This window comes from Anolis carolinensis, chromosome 4, assembly GCF_035594765.1.
Source record: "Anolis carolinensis isolate JA03-04 chromosome 4, rAnoCar3.1.pri, whole genome shotgun sequence".
In the NCBI taxonomy this organism is placed as follows: Eukaryota; Metazoa; Chordata; class Lepidosauria; order Squamata; family Dactyloidae; genus Anolis; species Anolis carolinensis.
This window is the reverse complement of record NC_085844.1, coordinates 203,384,723-203,407,204: the sequence shown is the minus strand read 5'-3', so window position 1 is coordinate 203,407,204 and position 22,482 is coordinate 203,384,723.

Sequence of the window (22,482 nt, the reverse complement as noted above, 5' to 3'; positions counted from 1 at the left end):
GACACACTTGTGTCCAAGAGGCAAGAGGAAGCAAAGGGATTTTAAACCAATCTATTCTTTATTTATTTAATGCCTCCCTTTTCTCTACAAATGTTACCTGTTATGGCTCAGGCCCCATGAGTCTTTTTGCATCCAAAAGAAACTCAGAAATCTTGTTTCAGAATGGCCATATTCATGGACTACTTCTGATCAGCTTGATGATCTTTTTATCTCCATTTTCTCATAGATGTAGGAATAGAAAGATTCCTGCATTAGGTCATTCCTGCATTTTTTGCCAGGGACAAGGGTGTAATAAATACCACTTGTCAGTAGGTGATATGGTAGAATTTATAACTAGTAATGAGCAAAAGCCTGAAAGCAGATTCTGTGCACAAGAGCATTGTTATCTCAAGAAACACATCTCCACAGAAATTCGCCCACTGGTTGAAAGTCAATTGAATGAGTAGATAGGAAACAGAAGTCCAGCTTGTCTATATGTTTTATCTACTCAGAGGCCCATGAGTCAAATACATCACCAGTTCACATTAGCTATTAAAAGCTTTGATGTGTTGCAGATTGGTCCCAAATTTTCTTATTTCTATGACTGACGTGACCCTATTTGCCAGTATGAAAATTGCACTGGAAGCATGTTAAATCTGGTGAATAGCTGGGAGGAATTGGAAACTTAAAAGCCATTCTTACCTAATGTGCTTGAAGATGTCAACAATATTCTCTCTTTTAGAAAAATCATGCTGCCATTCTGCTTAGATTTATTTGCAGGTTTTATCCAGCTTTCTGGCCAAGTGGCTCACAAATATATATAAATATTCAATATAATTCACAATACTAAAACTTTCAACAAAGCAACCAGCTATATGGATTAGAAACAATAAAAAACACATCAATCAGACATGATATCACCAAGCACTAAAGGTCGGGCATTATGTTGACATAACGTAGATCCAGGAAGCTGGGGATATGTTGATCAATTGGGGGTATATATACCAATGTAGTCTAGAAGGTATTGTTCTGCTCCAGACAAATAGAGGACAACAATAGCCTATGAACTGACTATGATTGCTTTAAAGCAGCATGTGGATTTCTTTCTTTTTTTTAACTTTCATTTCCTTTTCCCCACCTTATTTGAAATGTGAACTCTTAAAAAATGCTAGCTAGTAGAGTAGGGCAAAAAAGTCGAATCCTTCGTTTGTCGGATCAAATTCATTTGTTTTGTCACTTTTGAATCGTGTTTCGAAGTGGGTTATCCCATCGTGTGTATCCCGCGATATTGAACCATGATAGCCAATTTTTTTAATGGCGTCATATGTTTTTCGGTACTTAAGCCAATAAGCCATGCATTTTTAAAGCATCCAAACTTGATTTGAGGGAGATGCAGACTAGCCTGGGCTTGCCTTACCTCCCTGTGGCCAATCGCAGAAGGGAAGGAGTCTCGTTTGTCTTTCCCCATGGTTGCTTTCTGTGGGCCTCTTAAACCGGGTTGCAAGAGCAAAGGGCATTGGTGGCTGGCTACGATTGCTATTCAGGAGAGAAATCCCTTTCCCGTCCTGGAGTGATTGCTTAAACCGGGTTGTAAGAAGAGGGAGTCGGCATTGCAGGATCTCCCTTGCAAACTGCTTGCTATTCCCCTTTGCAGCCTTCCCTCCTGCTTTTGCCAGAAGCTTTAAGTGAGGAAAGGGGGAAAAGGAGGGGGGATCAATCCCAATCCACGATCCAGATCACTTCACTCTGTTTTTGTGCTGGCAAAACCCCAAACTAGAATTCTCCACCCAGGTTGGTGACTTCAGGGGAGAAGAAAATTGGAAATGGGTGAGAAAAACTAAAATATATATAATATTAATAGCATCATTATGGGAAGGGAAAAGGTTGCATTTTAAATCTATGGTTTTTTTCTTTTTAAAATTTGCTCTATATTTGTGTGTATGTGACATAAGCCCCACTACTGAACGCGTTCCCTCCCCTCCTGGTTAGAAGCAGGCTAAGCCCCATCGGAAGAAATCCACTCCTAGATTAACTTCTTATCCCAGATTATCTGGCAGTGTGGACATATAATCAAGTTCAAAGCAGATAATCTGGGATCAGATCCTGGGATAGAGTGTTGAAGATCTACACTGCCTTATATCCCAGGATCTGATTCTAGATTATCTGATTTAAACTGGATTATATAAGCCCACACTGCATATAATCTGGGATTAGAAGAAAAGGAAGGAAGGAAAGAGGAGGAGGGGGAAAAGGAGAAGTAGTTTCCCTTGGCTTCCCTTTCTCTCTCTCTCTTTTGCACAAAAGTTCTCCAAAGCTTTGCAAACCTCCTCCGAAAGGAGGAGGAGGAGGAGGAGGAGGAGGAGGAGAAGGGGGAGGAGGGGGATGAGGAGGACAATATATGTCCCTACTGCATATAATCTGGGATAAGATCCTGGGATATAGGGACAGAGCCTCAGGTGAATCTATACTGCCCTAATTCCCAGGATCTGATTTCAGATTATCTGATTTAAGCTGTATTATATGAGCCCCCACTGCATATAATCTGGGATAAGAAGAAAAGTGATTGATCTGGACCAAGCTTGGCACACAGACCCAATATGGCCAGCTGTGAATCCTTAATACATTTTCTCATGAGAGCATTCATAAAAAACAAGACTGAGGTTTTAAGCCACATAGGAAGAAACAGCGGGCCCCCTTTTGGGACAGCATGGTGTAGTGCAGTGGTTTGAGAGTTGGACTATGACTCTGGCTTCATTCCCCACTCAGCCATGGAAACCCACTGGCAAGTCACACACTCTCAGCCCCAGAAACCCCAATGAAACAGTTTCAAACCAGGAACAGATTTCCTTATTCAGAGGCTGATGGCCATCTGTCAGGAGTGATTTGATGCTGTACTATGATTTCTGTTCCTGGGTGATAAATGTCATTTCCTAATTGGTTCTGTCATAGAAACATGACAAAAGTTTATGACACTGCCTGAACTTTGTCTTTGCACAAGGGACATGGTGCTATAGCACATATGATTTTCTGGGACACTGTCCACCAATTTAACAAAGTTTCAGCCACAAAAACAAAGTTTCTGAAGTAGAACAATGACTTTCTAAGTAAAGACAAGTCAATGAAACAGGAAATAAGACTTTCAAACCAGGAACAGATTTCTGCAATTATTAAAAAATGGTTTATTATAAAAGCTATGAAAATTCGCCAAAACTCAGAGAATAAGGGAAATGTTCTGAATTTTTGTGAGCTAGCAGTGTTAAATGTGTTCTACCACTGTACCAAGTTTGAAGAAGATAGCTCAAAATATTAGGGTGGGAGAGTCCTGTAAATTTCCACCGGTGCTGTTTTTGGACACTGCGCATGCGCGTCCACCATTAACAAATTAATTTAGAATATTTATTTATTTATTTACAGTATTTATATTCCGCCCTTCTCACCCTGAAGGAGACTCAGGGCGGATCACATTACACATATAAGGCAAACATTCAATGCCTTAACATAGAACAAGGACAAGACAAACACGGGGCTCCGAGCTGGCCTCGAACTCATGACCTCTTGGTCAGAGTGATTTGTTGCAGCTGGCTGCAGCTGGTTGCTCAACAGCCTGCGCCACAGCCTGGGCCATATATTCATAAGTTTCGAAACTTTTTGGGGCCAAATTTAGGAAGTAGTTTCAAAAACAAAGCACCAGTGCCCCCTACTTTAGAAGCAAGTTTAGAATCATTTTTTTTCATGGATTGCTCATGCCTACTAGCTAGGGATAGTATTGGAAGTGTTGTCCAACTGGAGGACATTTTATTCTGTAAGATGCTCTGTGAATGCATCAACTAGAAAATAAAAAGTGGCAGAGAGGTAGGGAGAAGACAGAAGAAATTGTAGAGTAATTTAATTTGGATGAAAAATTTCTCAATCCCATATGAATCTCTTGATGGTACTGGTATTATTCAGTCATTATTCAGGAAGCTGCATATGACATCTTTTTTTAAAAACAGAACCAAAGGTTACTTATTTCTTAGCTTCTTTGCTCAGTTATGATTCAAAGTCTCCAGTGAGTAAGGATGGGCAAGTGTTACTTCTCGTTATTGTTGAATTTCAAATTTCATCAGCCCTAAGTAGTGTATCAATGATGAGGGATGATGGGAATGGAAGTCATGCTACCTCTAAAATATCATGGCAAGAAATCACTATTTTGGAATGTGAAAAAGCAGGGAAAGGCAGAGCACATGGTATCTTTTGGAGTAGCTGATAACAGAACTTGAGTAGGAAAAGTTGTGATTTTTAATCTGCCTTGAGATTTGTACCTCTGATCTTTTCTCCCAAACAGCTGCACTCTCTTCTTATTTATGTGGGGATTTGCCATATACAGACCTAATTGATGGTTTATTAACCCTTCTCTCCTTCATAGGGAAAAGTTTAATTCAGTGCTTCTTCTTCTTCTTGTGTACCTCCAGGCTATTTCCGATCTATGGTGACAGTAAGGCAAAGATATTGCAGGTTGTCTTGTCTTGGCAAGTTTTGTTCTGAGGGAGTTTTTTTTGTTTTGTTTTGTTTTGCTTTCCTCCCAGTCAAAGGTCACCCAGCCAGTTTCCATGGTTAAGCAAGGATTTCAATGCTGGTCAAATCCAATGGTCAAACCACTACACAATGCTGGATCTCATTTGTGGTTGTAGGCAATAACACAAAACTGCCATTTTTCTGTATTCTATATTAGGCTTGCTCAAATAATTCGTTTTCCCCGTTAACCGTTATTAATTCGTTATTTTCGTTTGTTTTGAAGCAATTTTGAAGCATTGGTTGTCCACACGTCTGGATATCGCGGTTTCGAATCGCGAGAGGCCGTTTTTCGTTATGTCGTCGTTTTTTTCGTTAGGAAAAAAAAGCTTTTGCAAATCACCCAAACTCCCACCATTCAGGCCCTTTCCTTTTGCCCCTCAGCAAAAGGGGTGTCACGGGCTCAGCCAATGGGAGGGGGCGAGGGGGAAGGAGGCCGAGGAGGAGGAGGAAGACGGAGGGGGGAAATGGCCGCCGCCGCCGCCGCCGCCTCGCCTCAGCTCAGGCCTGGTGTCTTTCTGTGAGGCGGGAAGGCGGCGGATGGAGCCGGGAATGGAGAGACCGAGAGAGACAGAGAGGGGCCCGGTGGTGAGGTTTTAACGTCTGTGTGAAGCTAGGCAAGTGGGGTTTATATATCTGTGGAAGGTCCAGGGTGGGAGAAAGAACTCTTGTCTGTGGGAGGCAAGTGTGAATGTTGCAATTGGTCACCTTGATTAGCATTGAATAGCCTTGCAGCTTCAAAGCCTGGCTGCTTCCTACCTGGGGGAATCCTTTGTTGGGAGGTATTAGCTGGCCCTGATTGTTTCCTGTCTGGAATTCCCATTTTCTGGGTGTTGTTCTTTTACTGTCCTGATTTTAGCTTTTCTGTAGCTAAAAATGCATATAAAATTGATTCTATAGGGAGGATAAATGATTGGATTTCAACTCCTACAGCTTAGCTTTCTCTGCCAATAATGGTACCATATCAAACTAAACCTCCCAAGATTCTGTAGCAGTGAGCCATCTTGGATATTGTAAGGGATTTATTATTATTATTATTATTATTATTATTATTATTATTATTATTATTATTAGACCTTGCTCCCAGGAAGGTGCCTTCGCTGTGGCTCCCAACTTATCTATCTACCTTTCCACATATTCTCCACATTGTGTGTATGTGTATGTATATTATATACATGAGCCCCGATGGCGAAGTGTGTTAAAGCACTGAGCTGCTGAACTTGCAGACCGAAAGGTCCCAGGTTCAAATCCCGGGAGCAGAGTGAGTGCCCGCTGTTAGCTCCAGCTTCTGCCAACCTAGCAGCTTGAAAACATGCCAATGTGAGTAGATCAATAGGTACCGCTCTGGCGGGAAGGTAATGGCACTCCATGTAGTCATGCCGGCCACATGACCTTGGAGGTGTCTATGGACAACACTGGCTCTTGGGCTTAGAAATGGAGATGAGCACCAACCCCCAGAGTCAGACATGACTGAACTTAACGTCAAGGGATACCTTTACCTTTACCTATATACACACACACACAAACACACACACACATATGCAGGGACTATATATATATACACAGTATATATCACACACACACCAATTTAACAAAGTTTCAGCCACAAAAACAAAGTTTCTGAAGTAGAACAATGACTTTCACAGTAAAGACAACCCAATTTAACAGGAAATAAGACTTTCAAACCAGGAACAGATTTCTGCAATTATTAAAAAATGGTTTATTATAAAAGCTATGAAAATTCGCCAAAAATCAGAGGATAAGGGAAACGTTCCAAATTTTGGTGAGCTATCAGTGTTAAATGTGTTCTACCACTGTACCAAGTTGGAAGAAGATCACTCAAAAAATGAGTGTGGGAGAGTCCTGTAAAGTCCTCTCCCTCTGTGCTGTTTTTGGGAATTGCGCATGCGCGTCCGCCATTAACGAATTAATTTAGAAAATAACGAATTTTCGTTAATTTCGAATTTTTTGGGGGGCCAAATTCGGAAATACCATCAGAAACGAAAAGCTGCCCCCCTCTAGTTTTGAAACGAGTTTAGAATCAAATTTTTCGTGGATCGATCAAGCCTATTCTATATAACAGCTACAATTACAATTAGATAATGGAAACTACAAGGGTTGAATGAAAAGTAATGCCTCCACCTTTGTAACTCCTCAACAGATGGCAGTACTGGTATGCAGCAAGTACTGGTTTGTTCAGCATATTCTCCTCTACAGTTCCATTTGGCGGGAAGCTTTAGCTGTATTGTTAAAGTGCAAAGCATGGGACCCTGTGCAGACGGTCAGTCAATGCGACTTAAGCAACGTGCAGTCGTTGAATTCTTGACAGCAAAGGTTGTCACCCCAAAGGAGATTAATCAGAGAATGCAAGCTGTTTATGGTGATTGTGTTGATACATTTTGTTTGTAATTTATGTAATTCTTTGGTTTTGTTAAAAGATAAGTGATCATCTCTGCAATATAAAAAGAACAGAATGTGTGTCATCTATGTCCATAATAAAAGTGAAAACCCATATGTGTGTATGTGGCATGGGTGTCCGCTCACACAGACATCCGGCCTCCACAAACAGGCTACAGTTCTCAGTGCTGAGGAGCCACCAAGTCACTCCCTTCCAGGACATTGCAGGTTACAGCGAGCGCCATGAACATGTGGCCCCAACCCCTGCCAATGTCCTCCCCAAACACTACGGCCCCCCCACCCAAGGAATGCTTTCATTTGGGGACCATTTCATCCTAGATTTTGCATTTTCCTCCACCACAGGCAGGCATCCCAGAGTTCTCCATTGGTGTGGAATTTGCATGACCCTGCCTACTACCCTTCCCTTTCAGATCTGTCTGCATAACAAACACAGCAGAACTGAGCAGCAACTACACTTACTGGAGGAGTTTGGGGAATCGACGCCAAATGGTGGAAGTTATAGTTCACCCTGCATCAAGTCAGAGCACTATGACTCTTACTGAGGAATTTAGAGGAGTTGTAGTTCACCTACACCCAGAACGCACTATGAACCCAAACAATGATGGGTCTGGACCAAACTTACCATGCATACCAGAATTGGCCTGGACATTTGGGAGTAGTAGGTATTGGGATTTATAGTTCACCTGCAAAGAATGAGCACTCCGAACCCCACCAATGATGGACCAGGACCAAACTTTGCACACAGAGCCCCCATATCCAACCAACAGAACATATTGGACAAGTTTGGGGGAAGGGGAGTTATAGTTCACCTGGATCCAGAGAAACAGTGATCCCCACCGACAGTGGACTGGGACCAAACTTCACACTGAGAAGCCTCATGACCAACTGAACATACTGCAGGGGTTTGTGGGAATGGGCCTTGATTCTGGGAGTTGTAGTTCACCTGCATCCAAAGAGCACTGAACCCAGCCAACGACAGATCTGGACCAAACTTGGCACACAGACACCATAGCCTACTGTGGATACTGACAGATGTTTTGGGACGCTTGCCCCGGGAATCTGGGAGTTGTAGTAGTTCAGCCCCATCCAGAGAGCACTGCAGCCAGGCGATGACCAGCCAACGACAGATATGGGCCACACTTGGTACACAGACCCAAAATGGCCAACTTTGAATACTGGCAGGTTTGAGAAGGATTGACCCACGATTCTCGGAATTGTAGTTCACCCATTCCAAACTGAGAATACCTAACATTCAAAGACAAATAATGCCTTTGTCAAATAACCTGGGCATCGCCGGGTCCCCAAGCTACTATATAATAAAAGTCAGTGTTTGTATGTATGTGGGTATGTATGTATGTGTGTATGTGGAAGCTTTCTGATTGGCCACCACTTCCACAGGCCACTGCGACCGCCAGGAATGACAGACCTGGCCCAAATTTGCAACACATAACCCCCATGATGCCCCTTTTGTCCTGGTGCCGTTTGGGGGAGGATGGGCCATGGATGATGGGATTTGCAGTACTTTAAATCGCTTCCACTCCCACAGACCACTGTGACACCCATCATTGATGGAACTGGACCAAACTTGGCACACAGAGCCCTAATGACCCCCTTTATGTCCTGGTGCAGATTGGGGGAGGACATACCTAGGATGATGGGACTTGCAGTACCTTCACTCACTTCCTGAGACCACTGCAATTGACATGAATGACAAAATTGGACCAGACTTGGCACACATATCACAAATGGCACACTTTAAATGCTGCAGCACTTTGAGGGAGAATGGACCAAGGATTATGGGATTTTCAGTACTTTCAAACACATCGTGTCCGACAGATCACTGTTACTCTAACTAATGACGGATCAGGACCAAACTTTGCGCTCATACTCCCTATGACCCACTTTACATCCTGGTGCCATTTGGGGGAGGATGGGCCATGGATGATGGGATTTGCACTACTTTCAAATGCTTCAACTCCCACAGACCACTGTGAAGCCCACCAGTGACAAAACTGGACCAAAATTGGCACACAGAACCCCAATGATCCCCTTTACATCCTGGTGCAGTTGGGGGAGGACATACCTAGGATGATGGGACTTACAGTACCTTCACTCACTTCCTGAGACCACTGCAATTGACATGAATTACAGATTTGGACCAAATTTGGCACACATGACCCACTGTACATCCTGGCATTGTTTGGAGGAGGATAGACTACGATGGGACTTGCATATGGAAGATGTCGTTCACCCACACCCACTGAACCCAGCTGACATTGGATCTAGGCTACACTTGGAACATGGGCAAACAGTGCCTTTCTCAAATGACTCGGGCACTGCCGTGTCCCCAAGCTAGTTATATATAATATTCAAGTAGATAGCTCTTGTAGTTTTAAACATATATATTTGTTTGTAAATTTTTTTTAAAAATCCCCAAAAATTAGTGGATGAGTGTAATATGAGCTAAAAGTAGAAAATGTGTGGTACAATTATAGCAGGTTTCATCATGATAGCTCTAAAAATGTGAGAGAAATGAGTCCATGAAGTTTCCCCACTTACTCAATTACTTAATGAAAAATGTAACAAAAAATCCTTTACTTTGTTATAGTTACAAAAAAATTTAGGTCTATAATTGCGGATACACCCTCAAAAAAAACGATGTGCCATCCCTTTCCAATTTTGTAATGAGTATTGAAACTTTTTTTCATTGATCACACAGGCCTAATAATTGTACATAGCAGCCCCCTTCATACATTCACTGTCAGCATGCACCAATCTACCTCCTCCACACCCAACTTTTCCATGTTGAAAGGGAAAATCTAACCACATTAGTTGTCAATGTAGAAGGGCCCTAGGATTGCTCTTTTGTTTCTAACTTTGAAGCTGAAAAACATCTATTTTAGGAGTTATTCTATATTATCCCTACTCTTTTGCCTATACCCTATCTTGGAAAAGCTGTGCTTTACAAGAAACTCTGCATGGCTTAGAGAAGGTCTCTATAACGGTAGAAAGAGATGAATTGTCCCTCCTATTCCTGCTGGGACCAGTGTGGTTGATGCTTTAAAAGTGGCTGCCTAAGCATGTGACACATTGGATTGGGCTATAAATCTTTCCTCTTTCTTCCTTGCTATCATTTCCACACAGAATGAAGCACATTTCCCACTGATTTATCTAGTTCACCTGTCTTTAAATGTCCCAAGAAATTGAGCTACTGCTCTATGTGGAGGGCTAGAAAAATAAACAACACCGGATAGAATCTGGATCTCATTTAAAAGACCTTGCTAATTCACTTTAAAGCACTTGATGATTTGCAGTGCTGTAGAAATTGGTGCTTTTATCAAAAGATGGTCATCCAGAACAATATTCCAATTACTGAACTCCACTCTCCACCTGAATCAGCTTTGTGCTTGGGCAACTACATTGTGTTTTGCATTTCCCCCTAATAGCTTCTATGTGTTAAAGAATAAGAAAACAAATATAGCTATTCCCAGTACTAGAAACCACTTAGTTTTACTACTATGTACTGATGAATATCTAATAGAGTTGAGCTTGCACAGTGACTGGCGATGGGCTGAAATTGTCCTGTGAAATTTGGCAGAAGTTAGTTAATTTGTTTCAAACTTCAGGCTGCAATTCACAGGATGACTGCCCTGGAGAAATCCTATTCTCACCACCAGCACTGCTCTTGGGTAAGCTAGTTATATTGTTTTCTGAATCGTTAAAAGACCTGTAATTATACTGCTCAAAATTAATCCAAAAGACTGTTCTTAAAAGTCCATTTTAAAGCGAATTTATACTATTACAAGGCCTGTCGGCTTTGAGTAATAAAAGCGAAGATGCTAAGTTAAGCTTTGTGTTATCCTGTTTGCTCATATGGTGCTTATGGTGCTTCATCCCGTAGAAAAGCACTTTTCAATTTATTTTTATTGCTCATCTCTAAAAGCATTCCATTAAAGGAATATTACAGTGTATGAAGTTTTGAACCACTGTCGGCAGTTTATTTGCTTGTTTTGCCAAAATGGAATAAACAGTTATTCATGTAACTGTTATTATAGTTTCATGCTTCCAACACTATAGTTAAGGGTCAATTGCTGTTTGTTCTTTGCACCATAGTGTTTATACATCACACATCTTCCTTTTCAAAGAAAAAAGAAATGTTTACTTGGAACATTTGCCCATCACGTCCAGCTGGGAATTAGTTTTGAGTTGAGGGCTGTCAGCTGAGAGGGAACTAGAATAAAGCTGCTGGCTTTAATTGGTATGCGTAAATTTGACTTTTTAAAAGAAAGAACACCCATGAGTAAACTGAACCAGTAACAAGGCCACAAACTTCAGATAGTTAAAGTAATAAAGGTGGAGAATAAAAACAGGGGATTGAGAGAGAGAATAAACTATCAGATAGAGGCAATAAAGAAATAGGTGAAGATTATCAATAAGCCATAATAAAACACAGAAAATAAAGCATTGGATAAAATAGTAAGCAAATAAATAAATTGGAACCAAGCAAATGAAGACAAGCTCCACTGCATGTTATGTTCCATTATCCTAAACTCCTTCCAGCTCATTCTTTCTCAGCCAGATAGTTTCAGGCCCGGTCCAACGTGGAAGCCGATTACGCCTCCACATTGGGCGCCATGGTCCCGGGGGTGCTTCCCACACCGCGCACCTTGACCCCGCCTCCCACGCAGCGCGAGAGGCGGGGCCAAGGCACGTGGCGCGGGAGGCAGGGCCAGGGCAGGAATGTCCACAGCGGGAATGTCCAGCCAGCTTGGCTGGGCCTTCGCCACAGCCTGTAAGGACTTTCCCGCTGCGGCCTGGCTGGGCCCGCCTCGTGCATCCTGGCCCAGCCAGCCTGGCCCAGCCAGGCTGTGGTGGGAAAGTCCTTCCCAGCTGCAGCGAAGGCCCAGCCAGGCTGGCTGGACATTCCCGCCGTGGCCCACGCGCCCTTGCCCCACCAAGAGGTGTGGCCATGCAACGAGGCAGGCATGGCTGCGCGATGCAGGAGGTGAGGTCAGGGCGCACAGTGCAGGAGGCGGCGCCAGGTCTGGCCACACCTCCCATGTTGCGCGGCCACGCCTCCTGCATTGCGAGGCTACGCCTCCCGCGGTGCAGGGGGGTGGAATTTTTTTTTTGCCTACCACTTTAAATTACCTTGGGCCAGTTCTGGATAGTTTATATAGTGTTGTGGCTATTGGGGTTGTGCAATTGATGAAAAAATGTTCCTAAACTCATTACAAAATTAGTGGGTGCCAGCGTTTTGTTTTTGAAGTGTTTCTAAAGTATAGTTAGTGAAAATTTCATTACTATAATGAGAGTAGTGAAAATTCATTATTTTTGTTATAGTAATTGTCCTACCCCATGCCCAGCCCTTATATATCCTGATCACACCCATTGTACTACAGCAACTGGTTTCGCTGAGTATTGTTACACAGTTGTTTTATATGCTTATATTTTATTGAATTTGTGTTTTTAACTGTTCTGTTTATTTTAACAATGTTTTTATTTTAACCTAGTTTTTGGTTTTAATTATTTTTATTTGTGTCTATGGGAATTTTGTCCTATACGTAAGCTGCTCGTGTCCTATTTGGGAGATGGTGGCAGGGTATAAGAATAAAGTAATTCTTATTCTTCTTATTCTTCTTATTCTTATTAATTGCTCAAGTGGGGAAACTTCAGGGGCTCCTTTCTCCTTTAATTTTTGGTTATTGGGGTGAAACGTGCTACAATGGTAAAACACATTAACCACTGTTAGCCCATCAAGTTTCAGAACGTTTCACTTATCCACAGAATTTAAGAGAATTTTCAGAGTTTAGATAAACATTTTTTAAAGAAAGCTTTCTCCTTGATTTTTCTATACAATGACACACAATAACAAGGGATCATCGATTCCCCCCCACTCCTCCCAACCTTAAGAAATATTCATACATCTACTAATTTTAGGGAATTTGACAAAAACATGCTTTTAAAATGCCATTATTATTATTATTATTATTATTATTATTATTATTATTATTATTATTACTATTATCATCATCATCATCATCATCATCAATATTATTATTAATACCCTGCCACCATCTCCTAGAGGGACTCAGGACCACTTACAAAGCACTCAAAGGTGCAACACAAATCTGTTTTTATATTTTCCCCATATTTTTATCAATGCTGATCTACAAAAATTGCAGAAATCATAACATAAAACAATAACAGCCAACATAAATATCTCACTTCACAAAACCCCCTGGTTAAAATCAGTAAAATACAGCCATTGCTGCAGGTATAAAACAACAATAGTCTCATTGAATGTTTCTTATATTAACCAGTAGAACTTCCATTTAGGGATTTCTTCCCAGCTCAGCACAGATATTTACTTACTAAAAGTATCAGTCAGTCCTTCTCTTTGCAGATTCAACAATTTATTGGAACTCTGGCTGACTGCTGTTATGGAGGGACAAATCTCTCCCCTAACCTGATTGGGATATTCTGATACTGATCAGAATTCTGTGAAATGTAGTTTAGGGTGTGAACAGTGCTATCTGGCAACACCCTCTTCCATCAGATCTGACCTTCAAATATCTTTCTTCAATCAAATATACATTATATGTGTAGTTGTCACAAATATAACATAAGAATAAGATTTTTTTAAAAACCTATGTTTTTGGATCAAATCGAGGATTGCAAATCCCTGTAATCTCTGGGAGGGGGAAGTTTAGCGGTGGCCGCAGGCCATATGCGAGAGGGAGGCCGAGCCATTTGAAAACTCGATCCTCCTCTGACCTGCGTGCCATCCCTAGGCACACCGGTGACAGGTCTCCAAATAGCTCCCCGCCTACTCTGGTGTTGGTGAATGCTAGGTCAGTGCGGAATAAGATCAAAACCATCAGGGACTTCATCATTGAAACTGGAGTCGACTTAGCATGTATTGCGGAAACCTGGTTGCAGGAGGGCGATGAGGTCCTCCTTCAGGAATTATCATCCCCAGATTTTGTTATCACCCATTAGATGCAAACCGGGAGATGGGGGGTGGAGTGGCAATGCTAGCATAAGATAACTTATCTCTTAGGGCGGCTCCCACTCCGAACATCTCTGGTATTGAAAGTGTCAGCCTCGTGTGGGATTCACAGGAGAGTATAGCCTTTCTACTGGTGTACCGTGCGCCTAATGCACCAGTGGACTGCCTATCACATCTGCTGGAAGTTGTGTCGGAGTGGGCCTTGAGGTTCCCCAGGCTTATCGTTTTGGGGGACTTCAATGTCCACGCTGATGCAGGCTCCTTTTCCTCAGCAGCTGAAAACCTAGTGTCGACCATGGCGACACTAGGACTCTCACTTTATAATACTGGGCCTACACATCAGGCTGGCCACACACTAGATTTGATCTTCGGAGTTGGAATCCAAGTGACCCTAACCTCCGTTTTGGAGGTTCCATGGTCGGACCACTGCGCACTAGGAATCCGTATAGAGCATACCACCCCACCCAGCCTAGGCACCAAACCTATTTGGGTTCGCCCGAAGAGACTTATGGAACCGGTCAGGTTCCTGAATGCTTTAAAGGCCATAGAACCTGTCAGCGACTCACTGGAGGTGCAAGTGGATACATGGAACACCAAATTATCCAATGCACTTGAGGAGATCGCCCCTAGATGCCCTCTTCGACCCCGTAAGAATCGGTCTCCTTGGTTTACCGAGGAGCTCCATGTGATGAAACAGGAGAAGAGACGGCTAGAGGTTGTGTGGCAGGAATGCCGTGACGAGGAATCGGAATCAGCTTATAAGAATTTCAGAGAGTCTTATGAGCAGGCTATCACCAAGGCAAAAAAGTCTTATTGTGCTTCTTTGATAGCGTCTGCGAGCTCACACCCAGCACAATTATTTAAGATTATTAGATCTCTGACAAAAATCCCTTCTGTCCCAAACAATAATGATCTGGCCCCTTCTGCTGAAGTTTTCCAGAGCTATTTCGCAGACAAGATCTCGCTTCTCCGCCGGGAACTCCTTGCCACGATGGATACAGTAAGTGAACTTGAGACTCCGTGGCCACTCGCTGGGCCCATCCTCGACCGCTTTACCCTGTTGGATGCAGAGGCTGTCGATAGGATCATGACTGCAACCAGGCTGACCACCTGCTCCCTCGATCCCTGTCCCTCCTGGCTAGTAAAATCTTGTCTGGAGGGATTACGTGTACCTCTGTTGAATATAATAAATAGCTCCCTTGAGCAAGGAGTTTTTCCAGAGGGCTTAAAAGTATCTCCGCTGCTGAAGAAACCAGACTCAGATCGTTCAGTTCCCTCTAGCTACCGCTCAGTCTCGAACCTTCAATTTCTGGGCAAGGTGGTTGAGAGGGCAGCAGTGGAACAGTTGCAGCAGTTCCTTAATGACATAGCCGGACTTGATCCCTTCCAGTCCGGCTTCCGTAGGGGGCACAGGACAGAGACTGTGCTAGTTGCCATCACAGACCAACTTCACTGCCAGAGGGATTAAGACAGATCAGCGCTGCTCATGTTATTGGATCTCACAGCAGCATTTTATACGGTCGATCACAATTTATTGACCCACCGCCTAGCCATGACGGGGGTTAGGGGGATACCCTTTAAATGGGTGTCCTCCTTCCTCCAGAATCGGGGACAGCGTGTGGTGAGGGGAGGGATGGTCTCCGAGAGGTCTCCGCTAACTTGTGGGGTCCCGCAGGGAGCTATTCTCTCTACTCTATTATTTAACGTCTATATGAGACCGCTTGCCCGACTGGTGTGGAGCTTTGGGCTTGAGTGCCACCAGTATGCCGATGACACTCAGCTCATTCTGAGGATGGAGGGCCGGCCAGACTCCATACCCAATAGTTTCCATCAGTGCCTTGAGGCCGTTACTGAATGGTTGCGTGCCAGCAGGGTGATGGTGAATCCAGCGAAGACAGAGATCCTTTGGTTGGGCCGTCCGGGGGGGGGGAGGGAGATCCAGCTGCCTACCCTGGATGGCGAGACACTATGTCCGTCATCTTCAGTAAAAAGTCTTGGTGTCTTATTGGACCTGCTCACAATGGAGGCCCAGGTATCTGCTGTGAGCAGATCTGCGTTTTTCCATCTATGTCAGGCTAGGTGACTGGCTCCCTAGCTATCTAGGAATGACCTGGCGACGGTGATCCAGGCGACGGTTATCTCGAGGCTTGACTACTGTAATGCCCTCTACATTGGCCTTCCTTTGTCAGTGATCCGGAAACTGAAGCTGGTGCAGAATGCGGCGGCTCGTCTTCTCGCCGGGGTGCCGGTGAGGTGGTGTATCACCCCAATTCTACAACAGCTGCACCGGCTACCGATTGAGTACCGGATTACTTTCAAGGTACTAACTTTTAAGGCCTTACAGGGTTTGGGGCCGGTGTACCTGAGGGCCCTCTTATCCCCCTACCAACCCCTGAGATTATTTCGGTCTAAAGACCAAAATTTGCTTGAAGTCCCTAACATCCGGACCTATCATTTGTCTTCTACTAGGCAAAGAGCCTTCTCAATTGTAGCCCCTTATTTATGGAATGCCTTGCCAGTTGAAATTCGAACTATCCGAGACCTACTTGCCTTTCGGAAAGCCTGTAAAACCTTTCTCTTCCGACAAGCTTTCGATGGGTGAAAAATTTAGGGTTATGTTCTGTTATTATGTTATTTAAAGCCAATTGTATTGTTTAATCTATTTCTGTAAACCGCTCCGAGCCAAATTGGGAGTAGCGGTATACAAGTCCAATAAATAAATAAATAAATAAATAAATTATATGAAAGATATGGTTGTGTGCTCCATGCCATTCCTGGCTTGATCCTTTAATGTTATTTATGTCTGTGAATAGGTATGACATGCCTTCAAAATACATATTTATACCTTGAGTTTGCAGTAGTGTAAACCAAAGAAGAGAAAGAGATGGTGAGTGAGAAGTGCATCTCCCAAACCTTCAAAACCACCCCTTTGAAAATTTGGATTTCTTCAAAAATATTTGAAGCTGGGTAATGGCATATATAGATATGCCCCTTTTAATTCATTCTGTTACATTCATACACCTCACTCTGTATATCCACAGGTTCTTCACACAGAGACTCAACCAAGCACAGTCCCAAAATATACCGTGTTGTAGCTTCCCACCATTTCACAGATGCTCAAGCTCTCTCCTGGAGTTCATCATTTTATATTATATGAATTGAGCATCCATGGATTTTGATATCTACAGTGGGTCTTGAAACCAAGCCTCAGGCCCCATCTACCTTGATATATAATGCTGTTTCAAAGTGCATTATATGGCAGTGTAGATATGGCCTTGGTGGATAGCCATGCCAGACTGTAATCTGAATGTTTTCTTGGTGAAACTTCCCACTCACTTCAATAGGTGTAACTCCTGGGAAATGCTCAAGAGTGTCTAAAGTAGAGGTAAGCATATACTGAGGGTCAAAAAGCTACAGACTTTTGTGAAAAACCATAACTTTCCAGGGTCAATGTTTTTGTTGTTTTGGAGTGAGAGTCCTCCAATGTAGTATTTTCAAGTAAAGACAGGTCTCACAGAGATATTTTTAAGTTGAATATTTTTCAACTGAAAATAGCTGTGAAGTGCTAGAACCTATGAAGGGTTTATGGGGGCCTGCAGTTGGGCTGGGGAGGGGGTAAAAGGCCACTGGATACCCTTCTCTCAGGACCTCTTGATTTCCACTTCTGTGTAAATTTTTCCTATATGGGGTAAGTGATAATAGAAAGTAACTGGAGCCATGTATTATGATTCATGACAAATTATAAAACAGAAATATGTTGTCAAACTGTTAAATAAATGTGCAACATGGTATATGGCATGCTATTTCATCTCATTTTTATGTTCAGCATAACTGAAGCACAAACCAATTAAGCCATATACTGAAAGGAATACCATGGTGAAGAAGGACTGTCCAACCCTTTGAAGAATGCAAATGCATAATACACGCAAAATGTGGTATGATTATAGGGTGATTTCACATATTTGTGTAACCATGCAGACTGTGATTTGCTCCCTCAAATCCTGTACATTTGCAGGCAAATCTAAGCTGTGATTGATCATGGGTGAATAGCATTTCCCAGAGTTCTGAAGCAGTATTAAGGGCATTGTCCTTGCTGTCACATGTGATGTAAAGAACAATACAGGCAGCAATAATTGGAATTACATTCTGCTTCTCAACCTCGTCAGGTGGCGAGCCATCACTAGCAGTTCTCTGACCCACATTTTTATCTGTCTATCAACAACATCTACAATGCAATGAAGAAAATTGGTAAACATCTCTGTTTTGAGATTCCAAGGAATAATTATACTTTTGGTGAACACCTTTTCAAGAAGAAGCCATGTCTCAATTATCTTCTCTAATCTTGAATGACAAATCTAAAATAGTAAGCAATCAATTTCTAACTATCCTCTTACTCTATTATAATCATGTACTTCAATGATATTAAATAATTATATAAATGTAAGGGAACATTTATTTATTTAGAAGTTATTTTATATTCATGTGTACCATCAATTGTTTTATATGATTTTTCTAAAGAAAAAACTCCTTGATCCACTTATTTGAGTCCTATTGCATATTAGGACCTCTGCTATTATGTTCATATGGCTGTAGCCTAACTCAGAGTTCAAGATATGCATGTAGGAATAATGTGAAAAGAGAATTGGAACATGTCTGGTATCACATACTCAACCCGCCCCCCTTCCACCCTGGTCTTCCCATATTGAGTGGGAAATTATCTCGATGGTGGTTCAACATAATGATCTTAGAATTCTCTCAGATGAAATTCCTGAAGAGGAGGACACTGTGAATGATCAGATGAAAACACACAGGAATGCCATTTATAATTTTCTGCTCAGAATGCCAAATACAACCAGTAGGAATGGAAGTGATCCATGTGATCATTTTACAATTTATTCTCTCATGTGTACCTTCCATGCCTTATCACATACAAAATTCTAAAAGATCAAATGTCTCTTCTATATGGAAACATTCAGATGTGGTATTTAGTCCATTCCCTTGACTCTGAATTTAAAATCCCTGACCTGCTGAAAAGTAACCAGACATAGACAAAAAATTGAAAAGGGTAAATACCCAGAAGAGACCAATTTGAAATTATAAAGACAGCCAAAGCCCAATTTATAATAAGTTTACATGTTGCATTACTTTGTATCTTTCATGACTACATTAAAAGGGTTTAAGCAGTATGACTGCATCAGATAATTTTTTTCTGTAGAATATGAGTTACAAATTGATCCCAAAATTGTTCTATATTCAGATCAAAATGAAGTCAGGTGGGAAAAGCAAAGCAAGTCTGTTCTGAGCTAATGAAGTAGGAAGCTGCCTTTAGGATTTAGCACTAGACATTATTGTTTCTTATTCCTTCAAAGGCAAACTCAATAAAAGAGCAAGGAATTTTGGGATAGTAAATGCAATATAAAAGGCATGCAATGTCCAAGGACACAGCAATTTAACCTAATTCTCACAGTAGAGTCTAGTATAATGGATCCTGGCTTATCTCTGTGGACAGCGAGATGATTTGCAGGCATCAGAATTTGTATTTCTTAGAATGCTCCTCTCAACTTAAGAGAGCAGCACATAGACACACAAAAGAATTGTTGAAGCAGAATAATATGCTTGCACATGGTAAGCAATAGACAAGCAACTGTATATCACAGTGAACAATAATGTCAGGTTTGGGAATCGGATAAATTGCAAATAACACTGCAGAAGACAAGTGACCCTTGAGGAGTATCAGCTGATAGAATGAGATGAAGTGGATATAAACTCCTTTCCCATCCTTGGTGCTGAAGGTGTGTGTGGGGGGATGACCAATAAGGGGGGATATTCTGGCAGAAAGGGGTGACAGTGTGACCCATGAAGCGTAGATAGCATTATAAAACTGTTGTAGGGTAAAAAGTAGAGGGAGAGAAGACAGTATCAAGGAATAAGTGGGACTATTCCAAGACCTGGGTCTCTTTTACACTACATAATAATAGCACTTTGGATTCCACTATGATGACAGTGGCCCCTTCTACATTGCCCTATAACTGATCTGAGATTATCTGCTTATCTCAAATTGTATGTTAGTGGAGACTCAGATATCAGCTCCTGGGATATAAGGACAGTGTAGAAGAGGCCTGTGTCACGCTTGTATGGTGAGGCAACAGAGCTCTATGGCTGAGAATTCTTGATACCCCTCTCTAAACTGCAAATCCCAAAATTCAATAGGACTGAATCATAGCAATTGAAGTGAAATCATACTGCTATAATTGTGAAGCACCCTGGCTACTAAAATCAAGATAATTTTGTCACTCAACAAAACAAATTCTGCATACAGCCATTCTGCAGATGTTCTCAGCTTTTTCCTGCCTTTGTGCAGAATAATTCCTGAACTGTGAAGGTTCTCATCAGTCCATGATTCTTCTCACCAGGGTTTTTCAACACTACAAAAACCATGTTTTTTGAACAGTTTTCAAATATTTTCTAAGGTTCTTCCTATCTTAAGTCTTTAAGCTTTTATGATTTTGGAATTAATAGGAAGAAGAGGCAAACCATCTGATTCCTTGGATCTTTATCAGAACATTTGATTTAGTGCCAGTGTGGTCACATTGTCATTTTGCATGTCTCTCAGAAAAGTTGCTTTCTACAATGGCCTGTCTGACTGCAGTAAAAGAAGTGCTGAAGGGAGCACCAACAAACATGATAACATCAGGTGGAAGGAAATTACCACACACAGCTTGCTATTTAAAAACTTCCAACACAGCTTTGAGCAGCCTTGTATAATTATTTTGACTTGGTCAGACACACAGCAGTGTGCCATGCGACTACATCAGAGTTGAATAATTAATCTGGGAGCCAACTCGTTTGAACCGTCCCAACCCACGTGTGCTCAGGACATGTCACAAATGCTAGCACATATGCTTATGTGCCTATACCAGATTTTTACATCTCCTTCCCACTTTTCTTCTTTTGTGGCAATATGTATGAACACATTCTTTGCTAGTTAGTGGGTAATTTTTCTCACAGAGTTCTCACTCTGTCCAGAATAAATTCCATTTCAGGCCTACAAGACTTGTCAGTTGGCTCTTTGCCGAATTTCAGCTGCCTTTGCTGCAAATTACCAAGCTGGGAAATAAATGACAGTTTTCATCATTCCTGGGTAAATGATTCTATGCTGATTCAGCCATTTTGGACTCCAACTGCACTGGATTATTTGAGAGAGAAAGGGGGGAATGGTGAGGGACACTGCATGAATGTCTAATGAACATATCCAAAGGGAAAAAAATAAGTGTTTTCTCCCATTCCTCCAGGCCAGATACAATCCCTCCCTCCCCCAGCATTCTCTTTTTCTCTCTCCTGCCTGATTCCTCTCCTTGTTTCAAGCGTTTTAATGATTTTAAGTTTTCTGTGGACAAAAAAGGACATTGGCCTATCAGAAACATAAATACCCTAGGTTGTCACCTTTATAATCATCATGTAGAAAACTAGCACTGCAATTCTATAATAATTTACAGTAAAACTTAATTTTGAAAAGCCATATATAAAATTCCAACAGAGAGCTTTGACATAAGAGGAAACTGGGCTGACATTTTCTTCCTCTTAGGGTACGGAAAAGCTATATCTTTCTGCTCTGTAATGGCAGATCCACCAAGCTCTCCTTCTAAAGACAACAGGTTGGCACATTAGAGTGAAGCTCAAGAAGGAAAGAAAATTAAGTTATTCATAATTTTGTCTCTTTATGTCAGTGATGTACAACTGTGTGGGAGCCAGGGGAACCATCCTGCATCCTGCAGCTTTTAAATATCTCTGTTTCCTCTACAGTCCCTCTCAAGAAGTACAGAAGGACTGTAGAGGAAACCAGATACAGGACCTCATCACATTGATGAGGGGAAGTGGGGGGGATTTGCGGTGTGGCGAATCCGTGGGGCACTGGAGGGAAACTGTTGCTCTGTGCCCTGCATCGCCCACTGCATCCCTTACCTCATCCCATGGGTGTGGTATACTGTGCCTTTAAGCCACACTCTCCAGTTGTTATACCTGCAATGTATTTAAACTACTGATGGTATGGGATATAATGTTTTTGCAGCCAAAGCCTTGGCAGTAGCCTCCCTGGTGCTTGAATAAACAGCTTTACTACAGGACTCTGCTCACTGGCGAGTTTGTTATATACGAAGAATATTTCAACGGGGGAAAGCATAGCTGCACATCTTCCCTTCAATCTTCTTTATGGAACACAGAAAGCCTCCCATGTTCCCTGGGAAGCCTCCTAGCACACTGCCAGGAGGCTTCCTCTGCCAGAGGTTGCTTTACATCATATGATAACATCCAGCAGCTCCAAGGAGGAAGCATCCTGGCAGCGTGCTAGGATGCTCATTTTCCTCTGATGAGGTCAACAGTCAGACCCCCATCTTTGTAATTTTTACTTTTGAGGATTTAATTAGGATTTTAAGTGTTCAAGCTAGGAATCTCTAGGTGCAATCAGCTTCTCGAATATGTTGACTATAGAGTCATACTGGAGGACATATACGTTCCGAAAGAGG